We start from the raw sequence: 21,909 nt of genomic DNA on the forward strand, positions 1-21,909 counted from the left end.
TGTCAGCCAATATCTGATGAGGAGAGAGTCACAGCTGCACTGAAAGACTCAGGCACAAAAACCTGCACTCATCAGGTGCCAGGGGACATTTTGACCTCCTTTCAGGCCCTTCTCACTGCTGATTTCACCCGTGGTCTGTGTCTTCTGTGCCGCCAGCAGCATCCCTGTGCTGTTATCTTGCAGTAACACTGCGTGCCGCTGTAACAGCTGAGCTGCAAAGGGCAAGGTCACCTCTGCTACGTGCAAAGCCAATTAAGGCTTAAAGAACACTAAACTCAGATTTCCTCAAGTCGTTTCGTTTTATTGATCAGACACATTTTTATTTCCAGATTGCTCGCTCTTGGGAACCATCCAGGCTTCCTAGTGCAAAGGACTCTGTAAAATGTACTGAATCAGCACGGTGTGGCTGTCTGTGGGTTTTGTTAACCTTTCAAGCTCTGTTTAAGATGCAAGACACAGCTTGAAGAGCACCATCATACATCCAGGGCTCTTCTGAAAGATGTCTCCAATTCGCATTTCCCTCTTGTCCTCTTCAAAATCAAAGCACTTCCTTCTCCCCTTTCATTGTTAAATCCTAGGATTTTCCTGGAAAGGAGATTCCCAGCACATAAGAGAGTTCACAGAGCATGCTCTGATGCTTTTTCCAAAAAATTCCATGCAGGCTGGTAAGCTTTCCCCCATGGCTATTGAAGCTCAGATCGCAGGTGGAGCTCGTTCACCCATAGGATGTGCACCACAGCTCTGCGCGGTCACTGCTGCTTTCCCAGCTCTCTGAGCGCTGGCTCCAGACCCCCACATGCGATTTCCTAGAGCCTTTAGTGTGAGTGAAACAACTTTAGAGATGATTTAATGCCTTCTTGCACAGGAAAGATATATATTCTTTTTGCTCTGAGTGAAAAAAAAAAAAAAGAAGGCTTGAAATTCAAAGAAAGGAAACGTAGTGATTCTAGATCAATAGAGAGAAATATACAGTACGAGCTTTAATACGTCCATAGAATCATGGAATGGTTTGGGTTGGAAGGGACCTTTAAGATCGTCCAGTTCCAACCCCCTGCTATAGCAGGGACACCTCCCTCTAGCCCAGGTTGCTCACAGCCTCATCTATACAGCCTGGCCTTGAGTGCTTCTAGGGAGGGGGCATCAACAGCCTCGCTGGGCAACCTGTGCCACTGTATCACCACCAGTAAAGAATTTCTTCTTAATATCTAGTCTAAATCTACCCTCTTCCAGTTTATAGCTATTTCCCCTTGTCCTGTCGCTACCTGCCCCTATAGAAAGTCCCTCCCCAGATTTCCTGTAGGCCCCCTTAAGGTCCTGGAAGGCCACTATGAAGTACCCTCAGAGCCTTCTCTTCTCCAGGCTGAAGAACCCCAGCTATCTCAGCCTGTGCTAGTAATGTGCAAGAAAACGAGCCCTCATGCTTTATAAATTCAGATGCTTAACATGCATGTAGCCAGCCCTTCACTATCCACAAGCCCCTCAGAAGGCAAGCAGCTGAGCAGGTCTGAAGCTGTTTTTTGTGTGTGTTTCTGCTACAGGGTGAGATATTTTGATCAGAGAATGATGCTTAGAAGACACACCATCAGCACGCTGGACCTGGGCGGAGAGATCTGTGCGGGCTCTGCATGGACCTGGCTCACGCTTAAAAGCAGGAGCAGCCATTACCATTGCTCTGGGTAGCACAGGGTTCCCTCTCACGCTGCTGGTGGCAAACAGGTTGCCTGGAACTGGGGAGCAATTTGCAGTAAGTGACTGGGAACTGAGGGTTGGAGCCTCTCTGTGAAAGAGATCTGCAGAAATCTCTGCAGGGCTGGGAGATCTGCAGAATTATGCTCTTAACTGTGTTAGCTGTCCCTTTGGGGCTTGCAGGTTTTCCTTGGGGTATAGCCAAGTATTTCCATGGGCTGCTGAAATTTGGCTGATGGAAATCCATACTGTCACACTTTGTTAAAAGATGTCCAGGGACAGGCATGGAGAGAAGAAGCCAGGCTGGTTGCAAACACCTCGTTTCCTTCAGAAATCAGTCTAGAATTCTCCCCGGCATATATAGGCTGACTACAAAGAGCTCGGCATGTTCGTAGGGCTGTTTGTTAGCTATGGGCTGGCAGCACGTGCTGTCAAAGCCCCTTTGTAAGACCACAGACCAACTCTCCCCTACAAGCAGTACCACCACTGCCCTGTACTCTGATGTGAGATGCTTTATTTCTGTACTCCACAGAAACACAGAAATTGGATGTTTAGCTGACTGACAAGGGCAAGTTCTGTTATACTGTTTATTCCCCTGGTCTTGTCTACAAGCCATGAAGGGACTGATCTGAACACGTTTCTCCCTTTGCTTGCCTGAGGCTCCCATTCCTCCTTCAACGTACTTCTTCAAATTTCTTTTGAGAAACAATGCTTTCAAATAAGCTAATAGAGAATATATAATGAAATACGAGAAGAGCTCTGTGGAGCCCAACATTTTGTTGTGTTCCCAGTTCACCTCCTTGCCTCAGGTTCCCTTTGTTCCCCCTCCATCCACCCACCAGCCTTCCTGTTTGTTCTTTTTCCTTTTGACTGCCCACTTTCACATTCGTTTTGGCTTTTCTTCAATCTTTTAATGCTGCATCTATTCCTTGAATTTACTATCGTTTGACATTCTGTTTCATGAGTCACCGCTGGGGACAGAGTTTGAAGTAGATCAAATTGCACAAACTAGTTCTTAGGACTGCCAAAAAATAATTTGAATTCGTGCTCTTTATTCCTGGGATAAACCTTTGTGGGTTCTTCCCTCTACACACTCCCCTCGGAAGATGATGCAGTAAATACATGTATTTATTGCATGTAAACGTCAGAGACAGGGAGACCCTGAACTTCTTTGCTTCTACCTTTGTGTAGATCCTCAGCTTGCAAACCACATTGAATTCAAAGCACTTCTCCATCCTTCCATTCTGCCTTGTTTTCTGAGTTTTTCTCTAATACAGCAGGAATCATGCCAGTGCTGACCAAACAACAGCTAAATTCTCCATACAACTCTGCTTTGCTGTGGTGTTCAGTCAGAAGTTGTTCCTAGGTGTGCATGCATGACTAAAATCATAAGTCTTTAAATAACTCTGTGCCATTTTGGTGCAAGATGATGAGGTTGGCAAGGATTCTCGTTGTGTTGTCATCACAATTTTCATTAGAGCAGAGTATCATGACAGCTTGTTCTCTGCTCAGACTGATGTGATTACTAATCTGAAACCCTGGCACATTACACTAACACCTGACATCTGGAAGGGAAAGGTGGGAGGTGATGCAGGCTCCCAAAGTTGCTGTGTGATGCATACCAAAGGTCTTCTCGTTCATTCCAGGAGCTGCCGTAGCCAAGGTTAATGGCCTTCCTTGGTCAGCAGAGCTAATGCAATTCTTGCAATGATAAAACAAATAGCTTTTGTGATTAGAAATGGAAAATGCCATCAAGCAATATGTAGTGCTGAATAGGCAGTGATGGGAGTTAGCAGCACTTTCCTGTTAAACTGAGGTAGCACATCAGGAACAGCTGGATGAGTTGGGGATTTATTTACGAAAGAACAGAAAGTATGCATCAAGTGTACGTGTGTCATTCAAAGTACATCAAATCGAAGACCCATATCAGAACAGCATCGAAAATGGGAGACGGTTCTACCAGCAAAACTTTAGAGGTATGAGTTCGTAGCTCATCTTAGAACCCCTCTAGCAGAGGAAGAACCTTTGGCGTTGAATGACCATGGTCCCTGCGGGCAGCTACTCTGTGGGATGGCAGCAAGAGCTGTGCCGTGATGCCAGGCACACTCACATTGGCCCAGCAGCAGCCCAGGACCCTCAACAACCTTTGGTTCCCTAGCCTTCATCAGCACTGCTGATAGGAAATGACAGCACAAGGAGCCACAGAGAACAACTTGATAGTGGAAGTGAAATTCCTATTCTGCAGCATTAAGCCATGCACCAGCAGCCCAAAATGCAGGCTGTTGGCAGTGTTTTCTGTGCAGACATGTACATTCCAGCACTCGTCTCTGGTGATGAATCTTTTCACAGTGATCTTGTTCCCTGTGGAGTCAGCAAGCCCCACACGCTGCCAGTGGGACAAGTGGCCGACAGGAAAATCTGATTTGCACTTCCACCATTAAGCTGCTATTTCCAACCCTGAAAACTATGCTGGGTGACATTAGGCAGCCAGGCTCTGTAAAACAGCGTAGACAAGACTGTCGGATCAGTGCGTTGGCAGGATAATGTGTCCTGACACCAAGGAAACCACTACATGGGTAAAACCGAGCCCTAACCCAGCCGGGACATGTGTGAGAGTGAAATGCCACCACAAGACTTGAAGACATGTAAGTTTCTCAGCTCCACATCCAACTATTTGTCCAACAGAGTCATGTCTTGTGTTTGCTCTGATCAGGGGTTATTTTCTGTGCAGATACGCATTAAACTGTTAAGAAAATAACCAAAACCTATTAATCACCAGCATATTTCTTACTACTGTACCAGTCAAGGATTATTTTAATGCTTGTTTTAATGGATTGCTCAGCTGTGAACGATTTTAAGGTTAAAGGTCTTGCAAGACTCTTCTTATAAGCTTCCTGGAATCTAATCCATCACTAATTTCCATATGTCTCGCACAGCGCTGGGCTAATGTAATGCATCGCCACATAAAACCTTCTCTGATGAAATTATCCTGGGTATTACAGAAATTCAAAGCATTGTTCTTAAAGGTACGTGCCTTTTTCAGATGTCTCACTAGTCAAGATATAAGCCTGGGGTGTTCAAGACGTTTTTTTCTTGACAGTAACTGCAATAGGAAGTTTATGATGGCACCTCACAGCTCAGATTCTCTGTGTTAGCGAGTGTCACAGGCAGAAGTGGCTTTTCTATTGACATCTCTTAGTAGAGAGCAACTCCTTTTCTACTCGTGTCCCCAGATTGACTTTTTGGGCCCAGTTCTGGTATTTCTCATCCCACAAACCAACCTGCTCCCTCTAACCGTATGTAAAATGCTGATGGATCTCCTTTGCTTTTTCAGCATTGATTTCTTTCAGATAATTTTGGTACTCTCTGCTACCCATCGGCATGGAACCACCAGTCTAAGCACCAACAGTGGTTTCCTTTTGATGTGCTGCAGATGGACTGGTGCAGAGCCGCCCGAGCACAGCAGCAACATTCTTTCCTTCTTGGCTTTCCAGTCATTACCTCCCACAAAGGAGACAGGGAATGGTGTTATCTGGTTAATGCAGTGTGCTGAGATAAGACCAGACGCCTTGATGTCTTTATCCCTGAGTCATAAACAAATTTCCTCCAAGTGGTGGGAGAAGGGCAGTGTGAGAAACCAGACCACAGCTACCACGGTATATGTTATGTTAGGGGAAAGTTGATGTCTACATGCAGAGAAACTGGCAAAAATTTGATTTCCCAAGCAGAATAAAGACAGCTTGAAAATACGAGCCTCCAGCACATCAGTACAATGCAACACCTGCAGATGCATAGAAGGGGAGATAAATTGGAAATGAAGGCTTGTTAGCACATTGGCAAAAACAAATGGTAATGGAACAAGCCTTGTGTGTGAAGTCATATGCAATGATTGTGGCAAGAGAAATCATTATATCAAATCCTGCAGGCAAGACAAGAAAGAATATGCGCCACATTCAGTGAGCAGTGGTTCAGGCAAGTATCCGCCATTACCCAATGCAAAGCAGCAAAAATATTGTGTACATTAAGCTGCCTTCAGATGCAAAAATTGTGCATGGCCCCATGTAGGCGCCCCAGGAGGCCGCACAGGAGGGGATCTTTGAAATTGTAGGGGTCTTTGAAATTGTGAGATGCCAAAGTACTCAGAGGCAGGCATGTGGGCTCTCATTCTCCCCAGCAGTGAAGGTGCACTCTCTCTGAAAACAAACCTTACTGCAGCTTGCAGTGGGGAGAATTCTCCCTATGTGGTTAATTAATGCAGGTCCCATGACAATTCTTAAAATTGCATGCTGCCAGACAAGTTTCCTGAGCCACAGTGTTTTTAACAATAAGCATGTCTTTTATTTACAGGTTACCATTAAAGACGAGATCTGCATTGCATTATTGGACTAATATTGCTGAGAATAATGTGACCGGAATAGCTATTCGTGCCTCAAGGCCAGAAATGATCTATGCCAAGCCCACCTCCATCCCTCCCCCTGTATTGCCTCATCTGTGCTGACATTTCCTTGTGAATATTTAAGGTAATGTCTGTTCTCATCTCTTGTTGAAAGTCAAATGCATGCACACTACAGAGAACAACGGGCAGTTGCTATTCAACACATATAAAACTGACATGCAGTGCATCGATACAACCATTATATCTGCAAAAATTTAGCTCTTGCGGGCTCCTTTGGGGTGTGGATGGTGTGACTCCCACTAATAATCCTTTAAAGCTTTGCCAGGAAAATGAATGCAAATATTGGAACCTCATTACTTAAATAAGGAAAAGCTGTAATGTTTGATACCAGGAGGTGCCCAAGGCCATGGATGGGGCTCTGTGCAGCCTGACCTGGTGGGGAGTACTCAGCCCACGGCAGGGGTTGGAGCTCAATGATCTTTAAGGTCCCTTCCAACCTCAGCCACTCTGTGATTCTGTAAGTACATGAATGTTTGATGGGGCCCACTCAGAATACTCCTGCTTTATTCACCTGAACATCAGCAACAAAGCAGGGAATTGAGGGGAGCATCACACGGAGAATAAGGACAGGCTAAATGTTGTTTTCATTACAGCCACCTTAACATGATTAGAGAAGGTGGCTGTGGTGCAAGAGGAACTTTCTGTCCTCTCTTGGTGCTCTGACAATGGAGAAATTAATCCAAAAACAAAACCACTCTTCCTCTCCTCATTCCCAAAATCACTCCTGCATCTTGTGTTCTCCTTACCTGACGCAGTCTGCAAGCTCTCAGCTTGCTGGGATGCTTCAGATGAATTTAAAATGTCCTAACACGATAACTGTGGATGTTCTTTCTGTGTGCAGTTTTCCCAGCACAGGGATTGCCTTCTTCACCGTGCACCACTTAAATGCAACAATCTGCATTGCTGCGCAAAGAGGAAAGGACCTGGAGCATCACCCTACAACAGCACCTTCAGCACTTCAATCCTCAGCACCCGACCTCCTCCACATTTTCTGACAGCTCCGAAAGTTTGTTGTGGAGAGGGACAAACAACAGAAAAGTAACGAAAGACACATTTAGTCATCCTCAGCCTGTATTTAGGCACCTACATCCATTGCCCACTTTCCAGCTGGGACAGACAGGATTTCAGCGGCAGGGAGCTGAGCTCAGGCTTAGCAGGATGCCCACACACTTCAGCATCCTACACACTTAATATCCACGATTGTAACAACATAGCAACTAGTCTGTAATTAGTACAGACATTGCCGGAGCTGCCTTTGTATTACTTATGAGTCATGCTGCAAAAATATTCTTTATTCATTACCCAAGCCCTTTTCATTTCAGTGCCAGCCATTACCGTGTTGCAGGGCACATAGGACTCTGTCAGGCTTGTCAAAGCCAAGTGCCTCCTGATAGGAATCTTCGCATTTAACCTGACAAAGATTTACTTTACAAAAGGGCGAGATCAAAAGAGTTTCTCTCTGCACAAAAGAAGAAAGAAGCGCTTAAACATGGCTCAAAGTGAGGGGTTTTCTCCTTGTGCTTCTGCAGGCGCCCATCTATGGTTGGAAGAACCACTTTCAGGCTTGGCTTAAATCGTTCTGTCAGTTAATTAAATATTTGTATCTTAATGTCTTTCTGGTTAACTAGTGAGGAGAAAAGGCTCATGAAAAACGCAGACTGAATAGGAAACTTTCCTTCATCTTTAATATAATATATGGAACAGAAAAAGGAAAATGCAGCTGAAATATATTATGACAAGCAAATAAAAGTAACGTTGGAAAATTCCTCCAGGCAGATTCTGTTCTAGACCACTACTATTTACTAAGATTTATTTTTTTATTCACTGCGTTATTAAATCACTGGGCTGGAAAGTCCTTGGGTCATTTCAAACCACTGTCTCATTGATTTCTTATTCCTAAAACATCCTTAATATAGCACCGTCATTGGAACTGACGACAGCGATCCCCAAATTTCCCCAGGCAGCAGGCTAATAGTCTAAGTGCTCTTGCTGTTGAAGAGGAACACTGACAGATTAACTCAGACCCCGAGATCAGGCCTGTAAACAGAAAGGTAGGTTAAAAAAAAGCCTGACATAATCAGAAAAGTTCCCATAAAACACAGTAGGAAGCTGTGAGAAAGGCCTGAAATACAGAGGTGGTCAAGAGAAATCTTTGAAATATTCTATTTAGCAATCTAATTATTTCCCTGCTAGAAAGGATATAGCAGAAATACTGTACAGAACGCTCTCCCGAAGAGAAAAAGAAAACTTCCTCAGCACTAATCATCCAGAAATAAAATTAAATTTCTATTTTTAAGTTGAATCTATATCTACATTTTCTCATGACAGCTCTCTCTTCCTTTCAGTGAAGTCCCTTGCTGCATCCGTGGCTGAAAGCACAAAAGCTCAGCACTGAGATGTACCTACTGCCTTTAAGGATAAATCAAACCAACTCAGCGCCGTCACTTCCTGTAGGCATTACAGCCCTAGAGAAATGCACCCACATCGTTATGAGGGATGATACCCTCTACCTCTCCCACACCAAACTCCAGCAGCAGTGCTTTGCCAAAGAGCCAAAAAGACCAAGTGTTGAGCTGCACAGAAAGGGATGGATGTGGATGAGTCACTCTGAAATGGAGCACCCCACCAAACCACAGCACAGTGCAGGATGGACCGAGCAAGTCGTAAGTTGTGTTTGTCATAGGATCACTGAAGCTGGAAAAGACCTCTCAGATGCTCAAGTCCAACCCCACCCCACCCCACCATGCCCATCACCACGTCCCTCAGTGCCACATCCCCGTGGTTCTGGAACACCTCCGGGGACGGTGACCCCACCAATCCCTGGGCAGCCTGTGCCAGCGCATCATGGCCCTGAGAAGTTTTTTTTCCTAATATCCAACCTGAACCTCCCCTGGCACAACTTGAGGCCATTCCTCTTGTCCTGTCGTGTCTCATCTCCAGCCTGGATAAAGAACCAGTGGTCCTATTACCCATTACCATTTTGGGTGGTCCTGTGTGGAGCCAAGAGCCAGACTCGATGATCCTGAAGTGTCCCTTCCAGCTCAGGATATTCTGTGGTTCTATGATTCTACCCTGTAGAGATCAAGGTGCCTTCTCAGTAACAGGGCATCACTCTGCCTGAGTGAAGAGGCAGTAAATGGAAGTTTCAGCTACAGGAATAATCACAGCCACTGTATCCAAATCATGGCTGAAGGAATTTAAAATAACAACAAAGAATAGAAAACTACTTTTGAGAGAAAGAGTAAGTTTCTCTATAGCACTAACAGACATGAAATTGTAATTTTCTTCATTAACTCATCTTTCTACAGAAGAAATGGGGTTTCAGAGGGGATTCAGAAATCATTTCTTCCGCATGAAGAGTTTGTACACTTAATTTGTTGCAGTAAGCCACCATTCTGCATGCTGAGGACCTCTGTGTTAGCAGATGATGAAACAGCATCTGCCTTAACTGCTCTTTTCTCCATTTAACTGGTAAAATATTTCCATCTCAGTGATGAGATGAAAAACACAGAGGAGAAAATCACAGAAGAAAAGAAATTCACAGTTTTCTAACCGGAGCATTCGAGTGGAATAGCTAATAGTGCCAGCTTCAGCACAAAGCAAACTAATGGGGAATATTTTTACAGAACTTATTACAATGAACAAATGCAGCAAGAGCATTTCGAATCCACATGTAGCATGCAAGCAGGATTTCAAAACAACGTAAGGGACTTACAGATTCAGAGCGATATCTTTTTCATTACCTGAAACGTTACACTTGTCTTCAATCTGAAAACAAACGTTGACAATGGAAGAATTTATAGGCTCGGGAATCTGAAACGTGGCTCTGGTTTCATAGATTGCTGGATGCTGGGAATAAGAGTGTAATTCGAAATGACAGACTCATAATTGTGCCCAGCATTGGAGCTGCACACCGATAGCAGAGGCTGCAGAAACTCCCTCCAACAACACACCTGTGAGCTGCAGCCTGCAGAGAAGGGGAATGTGAGATTGGTTTGAAACCACTCTTTGGGCTTTTGGTGCAGCACAAGAGGTATTTACCACCTTGGTCTTTCTTTTCAAACAGTGCTCCAGGTACTGGGCTTTGACATCTCTTATTCCATGTAGAATATCCATGTAGAATATGCCTCTTTTTAGTAAACTCTCACTAAAACGTTAATAAAGAATTTTTCCAACTGCTCCTTTCTTTTCACTCCCCTCCAACAGTCCTCATCTGTTTTGCCCGACATCTTACAGCACATAAAAATACATCACTGAATCTGAAGTGAAATCTGAAGAGTTTTAATTGCTCTGAGTCTAGCCAGGCCCCAGCCCCATCCACAACAGTAACGCATTCAAGGATTCAGCCCTTGGATTAATCCCAGGGCTCAGTGGACGGATCCAAGGATGAAATTTAAAGAAGTTGGGAATAACGGTGTCACTGATCCCAGAAACCCTTACGGTGAGGAAAGTTTGGCAGCGGGCTTTCCCCACAGATACCCAGGGCTTTTATTGCATTCAGTGCCATGTTCCGTGTGCCACCGCTCCTTTGTGGCACTGAGGGACATGTTGATGGGCACAGTGTAGAGGCCTTGATGGTTGGACTCTGTGATCTTAGTGGTCTTTTCCAGCCTTAATGATTCTATGATTCATTGCTCCTGCACTGTGTGCAAAGGAGCTGTGGACTGAAATTATCAGAAATAACTTAATTATTGTACCAAGGCATTGAGAGCTCAGAAAATGGATGACTGCAGAGCACAATTCTTTTTCTTGCAATATTTTGGCAGAGTTTTGAACACAGAAAGGGCACTGTTCCAACAACGATTGGAAGGGGCAACTGCTATCCACTATTTATTCTCTGTGGTTAACACAATATTTTGAGTGCAGCCACTGAGCAGCAAGCTCTCTTGGCACTGCAGGTGTTGTTTAGATCTTCTCCCTTGTGTGCGTAACACATGGAACTGGAGAACCACCACTTACTAGTGTTCACATATCAAAGATATTACATAGAGAAGCAGTGAACAGTAACGTGGGGAGGCCTGATCAAACTGATGCTCTTTTTTGGCAGCTTTCAAAGCTTTTGTCTGCCTCACCATACGTTGTCTTGCTGGGAAATGGTGTCTTTGTACCATTCTCCACAGGAGTGGACTTTGTCCCCATAAGGAACTAGCCATAGATATCAGGCAAAGTGGGCGTGCAGGTTTATAGCTTCATTACCCGCTTTAGCATCTACCAGTACTGCAAGAAGAAATCATGGAGGGAGGTATCTGTATATCTGCAAATAGCCAAGAAAGCTGATATCCACAGTAGTTAGAATCTTTTGCTGTTGTTAGTTAAAAACAGTTTACTGAGCATATGTATCTGATGACTGTTCATCATTTCCAAGCCCTATGCTGGCCATGCCCTGCACACTGCTCAGCAGCCACCTCGAGCAGTGAGCCTTTTCTCAGTAAGAAGAAATCAGAACAAACCAGATTGTTTTGCAGTGCCCTACGAGCCTTGCCCCAGTCAAACTGCATCTGCACATGCGAGTTGCTGGAGTTACAGAAAGCACAAGAAAGCAAGAAAATACGTCCCTGGGAGAAAGCTACAGAAGTGATCTTGTTGGGAGGAGTTGAGCAGTGCAGATAATGAGGGTCCTCCCGAAATGCCAGGGGCTGAGCAGGGCTCTCAGATTGCTGCTAGCACAGTTCAGCCACCTCTTGCCATTTAAATGTTATCACAACTCCTGTAACTTTCAAAATTGAAAAAAATAAAAATAATTAAAAAAAGAATAATGAGCGGTACATAGAAATTAATCACTGCTTGTTCTGGGAAAGCAATTAACTGAAATATAAAGGACCTTTACAGTGTCACAGAGATTTTCCTGACATCGTAATGGCTGGTGGGAAGGGTTTGTGTTTGTCTGTGCTCTGCTGCCAGGCTAATCAGATCAGCACCGCTAATAGAGTTAATTTCCCTCTCACTGACTTTGAGCTTGTATATGTGTGTGCAGCTCAGATCAGGGCAGAAAGAAGAAAACATTTGCCCCTGCTCTGCTTTTTGCAGCTTTTGGAAGAGGGATGACATCAACTGTAAGAAATCTAGGTTCCTACCAAGATGCACAGGGGCACAAGAGAAGTAAGACGAGCCCCATTCAGGCACACTGCCCCAAATCGCCTGCGCACAAAATTCCCAAATAATAAAACATTGTCATGTCCTACGAAGGAAAGCCAGATGCTCAGCAGATGAAGCTGTCCAGCAGAGTGCTGGTGACAGCGCTGCAGATGCGCTTCGATGCAATCAATTTAGGATAACAATGCTGAGCAAAGGAGCAGATGTGCCAGACTCCCAGCTTGGCTTTGGATACTGCAACTGATGGCTGCTTCTCTTATCCTGGTCCCCATCATATTTAGCAGCGAGTTTGCCTGCAGACAGGCTAAGAGTTACCTGGGGTAGGCAGCAGCCACTCCTCCTTCCTCACCTATGCTGATTTTCTTTGAGTGTTCCTAAGTGCCTTTTCATACCAAATATAATTTAGCTGGCCCACTGCTTTCTGACAAATACCTTTTCTAGCTTTATTTATCATACAGCCGTAAATACATCACTCAGTGTTGTACCTATAGAGCCTGCTTAAAGATTTTTTTCCACCAGCCATATTTTATCTTGCAGAGAGTGGAATATTGGCAATATTTGTCACCTTTGAGGTAACACGTGTCGGATGGCTGTTCTGAACCCATCACTTAAAGGAGGAAAAGTCCCACAGAAATGCAAGTGGACACAACAAATACTGTGCTTGTGAGTTCAGGCATTGAGACACATTGCGAGTCAGCTTTGAAAAAGCAGCTCAGCTGAACACCTCACCTCTGGATTCACACCTAGAGAGGGCTTCTAACCCCATGTATCCTCCACAACATGGCCACACATCCACAATGCCTCGGTAACAACTGAAGCTGACCCCTCAGAACAGGGTATCACCAACACCATTAAGGAGATTTCATCTTCTTCATTATCATTTCTGAAGACGAAACTGAGATGCCTGTTTGGATGGGTAATATTATGGGGTCACACAAAGTCCTGCAGTCACCCTTCCCTGATAATGTGACAATGTCACATTCATGCAGTCAAAGATTATTTTGCCTTTTGTGATGTCTTACACTGGTGCAAGCACTGAAAGAAAAAACTTGCCTGTTTTGCACATCACTAGCTATTAGGCTATGTCTGGTTACATCACATTGCCTGACATAACGTAGAACAATGTAAGCAGATCAGATGTGACATAAATGTCACGTTGCATCAGATTTTAAAGAAATTGTCAGCTATTACACTACGGATGAAAAATGCCAAGAGACATTCAACCATCATACCTGTAGACCTTCAAGATAAAGTGATGTTACCTACCAACCACAATCCACAGTTTTGTATTGTAATCCTAGAATCATTCAGGTTGGAAAAGACGTCTAAGATCATCCAGTCCAATCGTTCACCTGCCACCAATACTGCTCACTAAACCACATCTCTCAGTGCCACATCTACACGTTGCTTGAACACCTCCAGGAACGGCGGCTCCGCCACCTCCCTGGGCAGCCTGTGCCAATGCATCACCACTCTTCTGGAGAAGAAATTTTTCCTAACATCCAACGTGAACCTCCCCTGGTGCAATGTGAGGCCATTCCCTCTCATCCTATCAAAATGACACATTTCCAACTTATGAAATTATCACTAGGCTCCTATTCCTCCCCAAAAGACACAGATGTGGTGACCATTGACCTTGACAAAGCACCCATCAGCAGTGAATTCATCTACCAAAAAATGGATAAAACATGGAGACTGACTCAAAAAAAACCCACTGAAATCAATAACAGCCTTTCTATTGATTCAAACAGGAAATAGATCAACGTTGCCATGCCTCAGTAAATAATTTTACTATACAACTAATTTCCCATTAGGAGGAAAAGCATTGGGGTTTTTTTTTGTAGGTCAGTGGGAATAAAAGAGCAGAAAAAAATGTATGTAACAGAGCAAGCAGATTACAAAAGAGAGGTAGCACTTACGTAAGGTATCAATGCTAATGCCAGGCTTGTTTTTTTTTTTCAATGCTTTCTTCATTTTCCACTCAAACAGAAGACAGTGAATGAGAGAGCAAGCCTGATGTTTGCAGCAGCAGTAATGACTTGGCTTATGCATGTGCCCCTCCTACCTACTGCTGGCAGAGCAAATGTGGTGCCTGGGCATCACAGAGCCCTCTGGGCACTGGACACTTCCTCACCCTGCTTCTGGAGCAAAAACAGCCTAGGGACCTTTGCAAAAACAGAAAATGGGCAGCATCAGCACTGTCTGCATGACTTGCACAACACCTGCACACTGCAGGGAGCTGCAGCAGCAAGGGGAGGGCATGAGCTGGCTGAAGGAGTCTGCTCTCCAAAATGCGTCTCCTGGATGATTTCCTTACACACAATTTTTCCCTCCTCGCATACTGTGTATACACCAGAAATGATTTCAGTGATGAATCAGGCAGCTTACCTGTGGACTAAGACTCCAATTGTAAAGCAATTCATCTTAAAACCGGTTTATAAATGAGAAACAGACATCTTGAGGCTGGTAACCTTTCAGAAACACCATGGTGACAGATTCCGCCTGACAGATTTGATGTGAATTCTGCCCATTGTATAAATATTGATAGCTCTGATGCTTAGCATTGCAGACGTAATCTTCTCAGGTGTATTTGCAGCTCTAGAGCCTGAACCTGCATGGGAAAGATGCAGTGCAGTGCTCAAGGTGTTATTTAGAGTCATTAGTCCTTGACAGGAAAAAGTTAATTGACAAGCATTCACAAATCTTGTATACTTGAACATCTCAGAGGAATTGCCCAATTAATATACTGTCAAACAAGCTGATTTGGGATCATTAAGAACCGCTGACACGGTGAAGGCACGCAAGCAAAGCAGGAGGTGTGCGGTCACATCACCCTCATACTGGGGAAAATGAAGCACCCTGCTATCAGGTTGGGCATTAGGGAAAGCTTCTCTGAAAGAGTGGTGAGGCATTGGCACAGGCTGCTCAGGGGGATGGTGGAGTCAGCATCCCTGGAGGTGTTCAAGAACTGTGGAGATGTGGCACTGAGAGACATGGCTTCGTGGGCAGTAATGGTGGTAGGTGGACGGTTGGACTAGATGACCTCAGAGGACTTTTCCCACCTTGATGATTCTATGATTCACATTCCCTACAGATGCCCTGTGAGCAGGGCAAGAAGGAAGCAGAGAACAGCAGGATTTAAGCTGGAGTGTTCCTAATGAGGTCTTCCGAGCAGCTCTCAGTGAAGTTCTGCATCTGTGGAGGCCCAGAGCCCATCTCCACCAGCCAAAAGCAGATCTGATAACTCCTTTTCCACAATGTCAAAGTTAACTGCACAACAGATGTACAATAACGAGAAAGAACCAACTGCACTGACACTACGAAGGATTAAGGAAGCAAGGTAGGAAAAGTATATTAAAAAATCTGTACCTCGGTTGGCTTTGTTTTCCTGCTTCTGGACAGTTCCTCTTTGTTCGTTCTGCCTGCGCAGTCCACTTTTAGATAATTTAGATGATGAACAGTTATTCCCACTTTTAAAATAAAGCAATTTTACAACTAATTGTTAATGAGCTGCCTTGCAATTTTTCTATTCTGAGCCAGAGCCACTTTGAGTCAGGCCTGCCAAGCCAAATTCTTTGACCCAATTTCTAAGAATAAATTCCCTCCTGAAAACTGAACGCATCTGCACCAATCCGTATTGTCCAGCCTGCTAAAACTGGGTTTTTATAATGGAAAAACGCAGAGGGGATGTAAATTATGCCACTGTATTTCTTTTGGCCAAGGTTATTCTGAAATTCTGAGGTCAGAACTCACATGGCTTGGTGTCGAGGGAATTAACTGTACAGAGATCAGGTGATATTAAAATAAGAAAAAAGGTCACTGGGAAAAAAAAAAGGAACATTCAATAATGTATGAGGCATAGATATGCCATTGTTTGAAGTAAAAGAGCTGGGATATCTTGATTACTTTTACAGTAACAAATTGATGCAAGAGAAGAAAGGACTCTGTTGCCTATTCAAGGGACTCTGTTGTCTTTGAAAAAATTCTGCCCCTACAATCAAACTTTTAAAAGATTTATTATACAGGATGAGACAAACAGGTGCCATGTATTAGCTGTCAGATCCCTGCAACAACACAAATCAGTTCCCTTGCCTCTCCTCTCTGTTCAGGCAGCAAATCCACGCGTCACAGAGTGTATCTCACTGTGACCTCTTGCCCGTGCCATAAATCAATGGTAGTTTTGCTGCTGAGCTGTTGTGCTTAAATCAAGTCCTGTGGGTATAAATAAACATGATCACACAGCAGCACCATGCTGTAATCCTGATGGAAATGCATTTAGTCAAACAGATACATCTTATCTTAAGACTAGAAACTTTGCAAGTGCGCCATTGCTATGTGCTTCAGAGAGAGGATGTCTCTGAATCAGTGCAAAGAAGGGACTTTTCTTCTGCTTGATTCAGAAAATGGTGTTTGTACATTTCAAAGAGAATATTTAACAGTATTCAAGTGGGCTAAAAATGATGCTGAAAGTTCTTATCCAGCCACATCATTTACAAGGAAAATAGCTGAAAGTCTTCCTTAGTAAAACCAACAAAATAAGAGTTTTGAAGGAAAACCAGAAAGAAAATTGTTCCGTACAGAAGCAAAAATGCATTTATAATTTGAAAGAAAGAGGAAAACCTACTTGTTTGCAGTCTTTCTCTTAAGGGAGAAAAAGGTTTTGTCTCCAGCTGAAGAGCAGAGAGCAATTTCCAGTCCATCAAAGAGAGGAACTCGGCGCAGACCTGGTCAGCCATGCAATCAATTCCCATTATTTTTTCTGAAAGCAACAAGCTTCTGCGAAGCTATATTTGTTCCATTTTGCTTGGGTGAATGATTTTACATTAATAATGAGATTATCAGTTAAAAATACTCACATACTGAGTTCTCAACTTCCTATGCATAACTCCAGGGTTTGTTTTCCTTCTAAGATGAAATATCAGCGTAGAGAAGTGCTGAATATGCACTGGCCACCTGCCATGGTCAGCAGAAGACAGAGCTGAGAAGAGAAAATAAAGATGATAAAATCATAGAATGGTTGGATTGGATGGGACCTCAAAGATCATCCACTTCCAACCCCTGCTGTGGGCTGATTGTCCCCAGCAGATCAGATTGCCCAGGGCCCCATCCAGCCTGGCCTTGGCACCTCCAGGGATGGGGCACCCACAGCTCCATAGGCAGAATATGTACTGGGGGTCCTGCGCAGCTGTACTAGTCAGCAGACAAGGGTCTTGCTCAGCTTGGATTAAGACAGATGTCATTATTGCTTTAAAAGGCAAGACTTGGTTAGGATGTTGGGAAATTTTACTTCTACATGCTGTCCACGACCATACCCAAGTTTAGCTGATAGCAACGTCAGTGCTTGATGGAAGCCTTCAGCAGCATTCCTAGAGACTTCCATTTCCTCCAGCCAGAGCTACTCATCACATAACAGCCAGATGGGCTCTGCTGGAACTGGCAGGGTGCTGCAGCTGAAGGACTGCAGGCACAGCAAAATTTCCCATTAAACCAATATTTTACTTTGACCCAGAGTCTATGGACAAATCCCGATCACTGCTGGCTCCATGGTTTCTCCTGGCTCTTTTGGAAGCAGCATCATTTCCTTGCCACTCTCCATCATATCCTCTTGGGAAATAGCAAGGTGTTTCTGCAGAACCAGGCCTGTTACCTAAACCTCTGCCGTAGGGCATGGCTCAGTCAACTCATTGCATTTTCTCTGCCCACCCTCTAAAGCCTCTGGGAAGCCTCAGGGAGCTTAAATAATGCGAGAGCATCAAATGCTGAACCTACGACTCCTTTAGCATTTCCAGTTCATCTGCTCTGTTTTCAGCCTCATCACTTGGGGTGAAGAGATGGAGTGTTGGTGAGGTTTGCCTTGCAGCAGTGCACTAGGGGGAAAGGAATGGGAAAGTGTTCCAATGCATGGGCATCTCCTCAGCAAAATCCGTTTTCTTCTCTCTTCTCAGTGGCACAGAGCCCTCCAGGACATGGTATGGACTGGGTATGCAGTGAGACTACCTAAGAATAATTGCTTATATAGGGACTAGCAAGGAGCAAGAGCTCTGGTAGGGGAAACCACGAAAGTGAGACAGGAGAGGAATGTATCGCAGGCATCAAGGTGATCTGGGCTGCAGGTTTGCTCCTGTACCTCGCTACATTACTGTATGTATCAGTGAAAAAGAAAACCATGGCAACAGAAACTTTGTTCATACTTTAATTTATTGCCATTGAGATATTTGCCAAGTGCCAGCTCCCTGGGAAAAATGCATTTTTCATCAGCCCTACACAGAAATTAGCATCAGAAGAATTAATGCACTTAATAACTGTCAAGCAACACTGAGAAATGTGCCTGAGACGTGAAGACAACTGTATTTATGAGTCCCTTCAACCTCTAGCAAACATCAGCTAACTGGATAAATGTCAGTGCAGGTTTGAATCATGATTTGGTGTCATTTTAGATTTAAGTGAAGCAAGAGTTTTCTTTATTTAGCTAACAGTGGAAGTGACATAATGAATAAAGGGCACAAGCTCCGGTTTGTGCTGCTGATCTCAGCCTTACACCTAGAAGAAGATAAGGGCATTTCCCAAATGGGTTGAGGCTTAAAGAAATGTGTGTTTTGCTTCAAATACCTGAACGCGTGGGCAGCCGTAGGAGATGCAGGGCTGAGTGCTCTAAGTCCATTCCTTGTCCTAGCCTGTGGTTCTCCTCCTGCCATCCCACACTGCCATCAGCACAACTTCTCCACATTGCTGGTATCTCCATAACACATCTTGCTAATCTGCAGTGATAGAAAACAAGCGACAAGCTGCCCGGAGCATCTCCAGGATTTGCAACCTTATCTCAAGAGAGTCTGTGTCTTGCTTTTGGCCCAAGGACAGAAAGAAGAAACTTTTTTTCCCCAACAATGATGGTGAATCATAGCAAATGCATTAAATATACAACACTCAACCTTCAAATACAATTAAGATCACTACAGGTAGCATCACATCTCTATGACTTTTTTTAAGGAACATCAATCTGTGGCTGTTCCTTTCCTTTTTTTTTCCCCCTTTCATTTAGCATACAGCCTTGCCAACAGACAGGAACACCTACTGTCAGACACGCAGCGCAGAACCACGTCCTGGGTTTGCTTTCAGAGCCTACAGAGACTTCAGAAACTTGGGTTTCAAGGGGCCTGTTTTCCCATCTGGAGCAACAGCTTGTTCCCGGGTTTCTAGAGGATGGTGCTTTCAGATGCATCCTGGTTTGGAGCCAGATTTCCTTCTCCAAACTGTTAAACTTGCTCTGAAGCAAGCAAGACACTGGCTATAGTTTCCATGGCACAGCTATGTTCAGAAACAAGGGGTTTGCTGACACCTTTCCAGTACAGGATAGTGTGCTGTGGTACCAAGCAGGGCACACACAGAGCAGCCCTATGGGATGCACCACATTACAGATTCACAAAGTGAATACTCTGGAGCACTGTAATTGCTATCCGGGATGCATTATTGCCATATGGAGGTTTTAATGGAGAGTTAAGAGCAGCACTGACCTTTAAATACCCTACGCATTCTAAGGCTGCACTGGATGATTTTACACCAATTATTTATTAGCATTATAAGTAAATGAGTTATTATCATTCATGAATTCTGTAACAGTCAATTTGTTTCTCTGCCCAGAGCCTTGAAGTGCCTATTTCACAATTTCTTAGAGATGTAACCATAGGAACTAAGTGGTTGGCAACATAAACCTTCATAATTAATGATGATAAGCTTTCGCCCTATTGAGTGATACCGAAACGCACACAGAGCCGATGGAAACACCTCAAGGGCCACAGGGCCCCGAAGGCAGCAGTACATCCATCCACTGTGTGTAACACTTGAGTGACTGCCTTGGCTCAGCTGTGTGGTTTTGAAACTCTCCCACAAAGATGCACTCTGTGAAACGGAAGATCACGAAGGCGGATTTTCTGCCCTGGAAAGCAGCGATCCCTCTGAGCCATAATGGAGAACAAAGGAGCACCCCTGACCTCTCTCTGAGCATCACAGAGGAATGGGAGCTGGCAAGGGACAGCAGTTACCTTAGCGGTGGGCTGCCTCAGGAGCATTCAGCATGCAGTACTCAGGAGGAGTTCTGATGTAGGCCCTTCATGCAGGGCCAAGAGCACAGCACTAGAATAGCATCTGTGGGTATCCTTTCTGCAGCCCAACCAAGGTGCATTGCCCATTTGCAAACTGGCTCGGCCATTACTAGCAGCAACCCACAGTGTTCTTTGGGGGAAAAAAGGGAGAAGAAACCTACAGAGATACCTGCAAGATTCCCAGTACATTAGTGAACTGTGAACAACTGAGAGCAAGGGGCTGCCTGTGCTGCTGGGATCAGCCCCACAAAGGATCAGTATAGAAGTTTTCTATCAAATGTTTCCTGAAGGAAAACTTGACAATGGACACAGCAATAGCTTGCTTCCCTTCACTACAGAAAAGTGAAGTGCTTTAGGAGAGGGATGGTATAGGCTGTGTATGCTTCCATGCATAGATACACACACCAATAAATACTTATCTAAACTTTCTCTATACAGCTCCTGGCAGTAAGAAGCTCCCACTTCACTTCTGTAGTGCAATAACCTTAACAACTGAGAAACGTGCTTGGATATTTAATTACATAAAGTAAACGACGCCGATCCTTCAAGCAGGTTGTTGGTTATCTTGATCATCAGAAACACTCAGAATCCTCTGTGTCTAAATGTATCCATCTTCAATTTGGTACAGATACACAGGCGCTAGCAGATAACATTGTCACACAAGATAATAGGCTCCTGCTGCTAGATAAACACTTAGAGGAAGATACACATTTGAATTTTTATTCTGTTGGTTTTAATGAGATGCCATCAGCTGAAGTTTGCCCCCATATTTAGATGTCATTAAGAGAAGCTCTTTACAATCATAACAGTAAAAATGTTCCCAAGAATGTTTAGAATAATTTCTACTGGAAATAGGCTTTTCTTGCAAACACACGTTTCTTGGCAGACTTCAGACAGTACTGCATTGGTGGAGAAGGAACCACAGGCAGCAGGGATGGGACAGAGGGATCTCATGGAGCAGCCTGGGATGGTCACCTTCTGGGGCCAGGTGTCCTTGAGCAAGCAGCGTGCAGCTTGTGCTCACATGCTGGCACTGTCCAAAGAGCTGTAGCCAGTGTGTGGCATGGTGCTATTGCAGCTGTATTTTACAGTGAACACAGCGTACAGATCTGGACACCTGGCCACACAGGTCAGAAAGGTTTGGACCTGAGGAAAGCCCCCGTTTCCAGTGGTTTCAGCTCTTTCATGCCCAAGCACACAGACACCCTCCTGAACCACTTGCAGAGAAGGAAACAGAATTTTCAACCTTCCACTGTTTCTGGGGTTGTTTTCCACAGCCTATCCCCTTCATCATAACATTGCATAGAGACTTTAACTAAACAATAATTGGTCATCATACCCCAGTGTTACATAAAACAACACTGCAAGATCCTGCTCTGAGCTGACACAAACTATTTGCTTCTTGTCAATCAGCCCCCAAACTAGACAGTGTCAGCCAGCAAAAGCTGAGCTGAGTCCATCCACTGACACGAAGGGCAGCCCATGCATCCTGTATTGCTCCCCAGCAGCAGTAGCTCCCTGAAGCCAGAAAAGGCCCAAAGCAGCTGGGTTTACTCCTTCTCCTCTCTGTCTGCT

At 44.4% G+C, this 21,909-nt stretch overlaps 2 long non-coding RNA genes across 20 annotated transcripts in view; one reads left to right on the forward strand and one right to left on the reverse strand.

The window, feature by feature from the left end:
- LOC110403257 overlaps positions 1–8,951 on the forward strand; it is a 41,070-nt gene extending 32,119 nt beyond the window's left edge. For 2 of the 3 annotated variants that reach the window (XR_002441591.1, XR_002441593.1), the window contains exons 4-5: positions 1,539–6,206; positions 6,984–8,951. This is a non-coding gene — a long non-coding RNA (uncharacterized LOC110403257). The remainder of the gene's footprint in view (positions 1–1,538; positions 6,207–6,983) is intronic. The other variant, XR_002441592.1, reaches the window with a different exon arrangement.
- The window catches only part of LOC110403256, a 29,560-nt gene continuing 7,931 nt past the window's right edge, over positions 281–21,909 (reverse strand). For 2 of the 17 annotated variants that reach the window (XR_002441588.1, XR_002441574.1), the window contains 6 exons: positions 18,845–18,993; positions 17,092–17,213; positions 16,860–16,959; positions 15,605–15,705; positions 6,889–7,140; positions 281–888 (listed from right to left, as the gene is read on the reverse strand). This is a non-coding gene — a long non-coding RNA (uncharacterized LOC110403256). Of the gene's footprint in view, positions 889–6,888; positions 7,141–9,118; positions 10,110–14,623; positions 14,847–15,604; positions 15,706–16,235; positions 16,448–16,859; positions 17,020–17,091; positions 17,214–18,844; positions 18,994–21,909 lie in introns of those variants that run through there. The other 15 variants (XR_002441586.1, XR_002441575.1, XR_002441577.1 and 12 more) reach the window with 15 other exon arrangements.

Source organism: Numida meleagris, chromosome 8 (assembly GCF_002078875.1).
Source record: "Numida meleagris isolate 19003 breed g44 Domestic line chromosome 8, NumMel1.0, whole genome shotgun sequence".
Taxonomy (NCBI): domain Eukaryota; kingdom Metazoa; phylum Chordata; class Aves; order Galliformes; family Numididae; genus Numida; species Numida meleagris.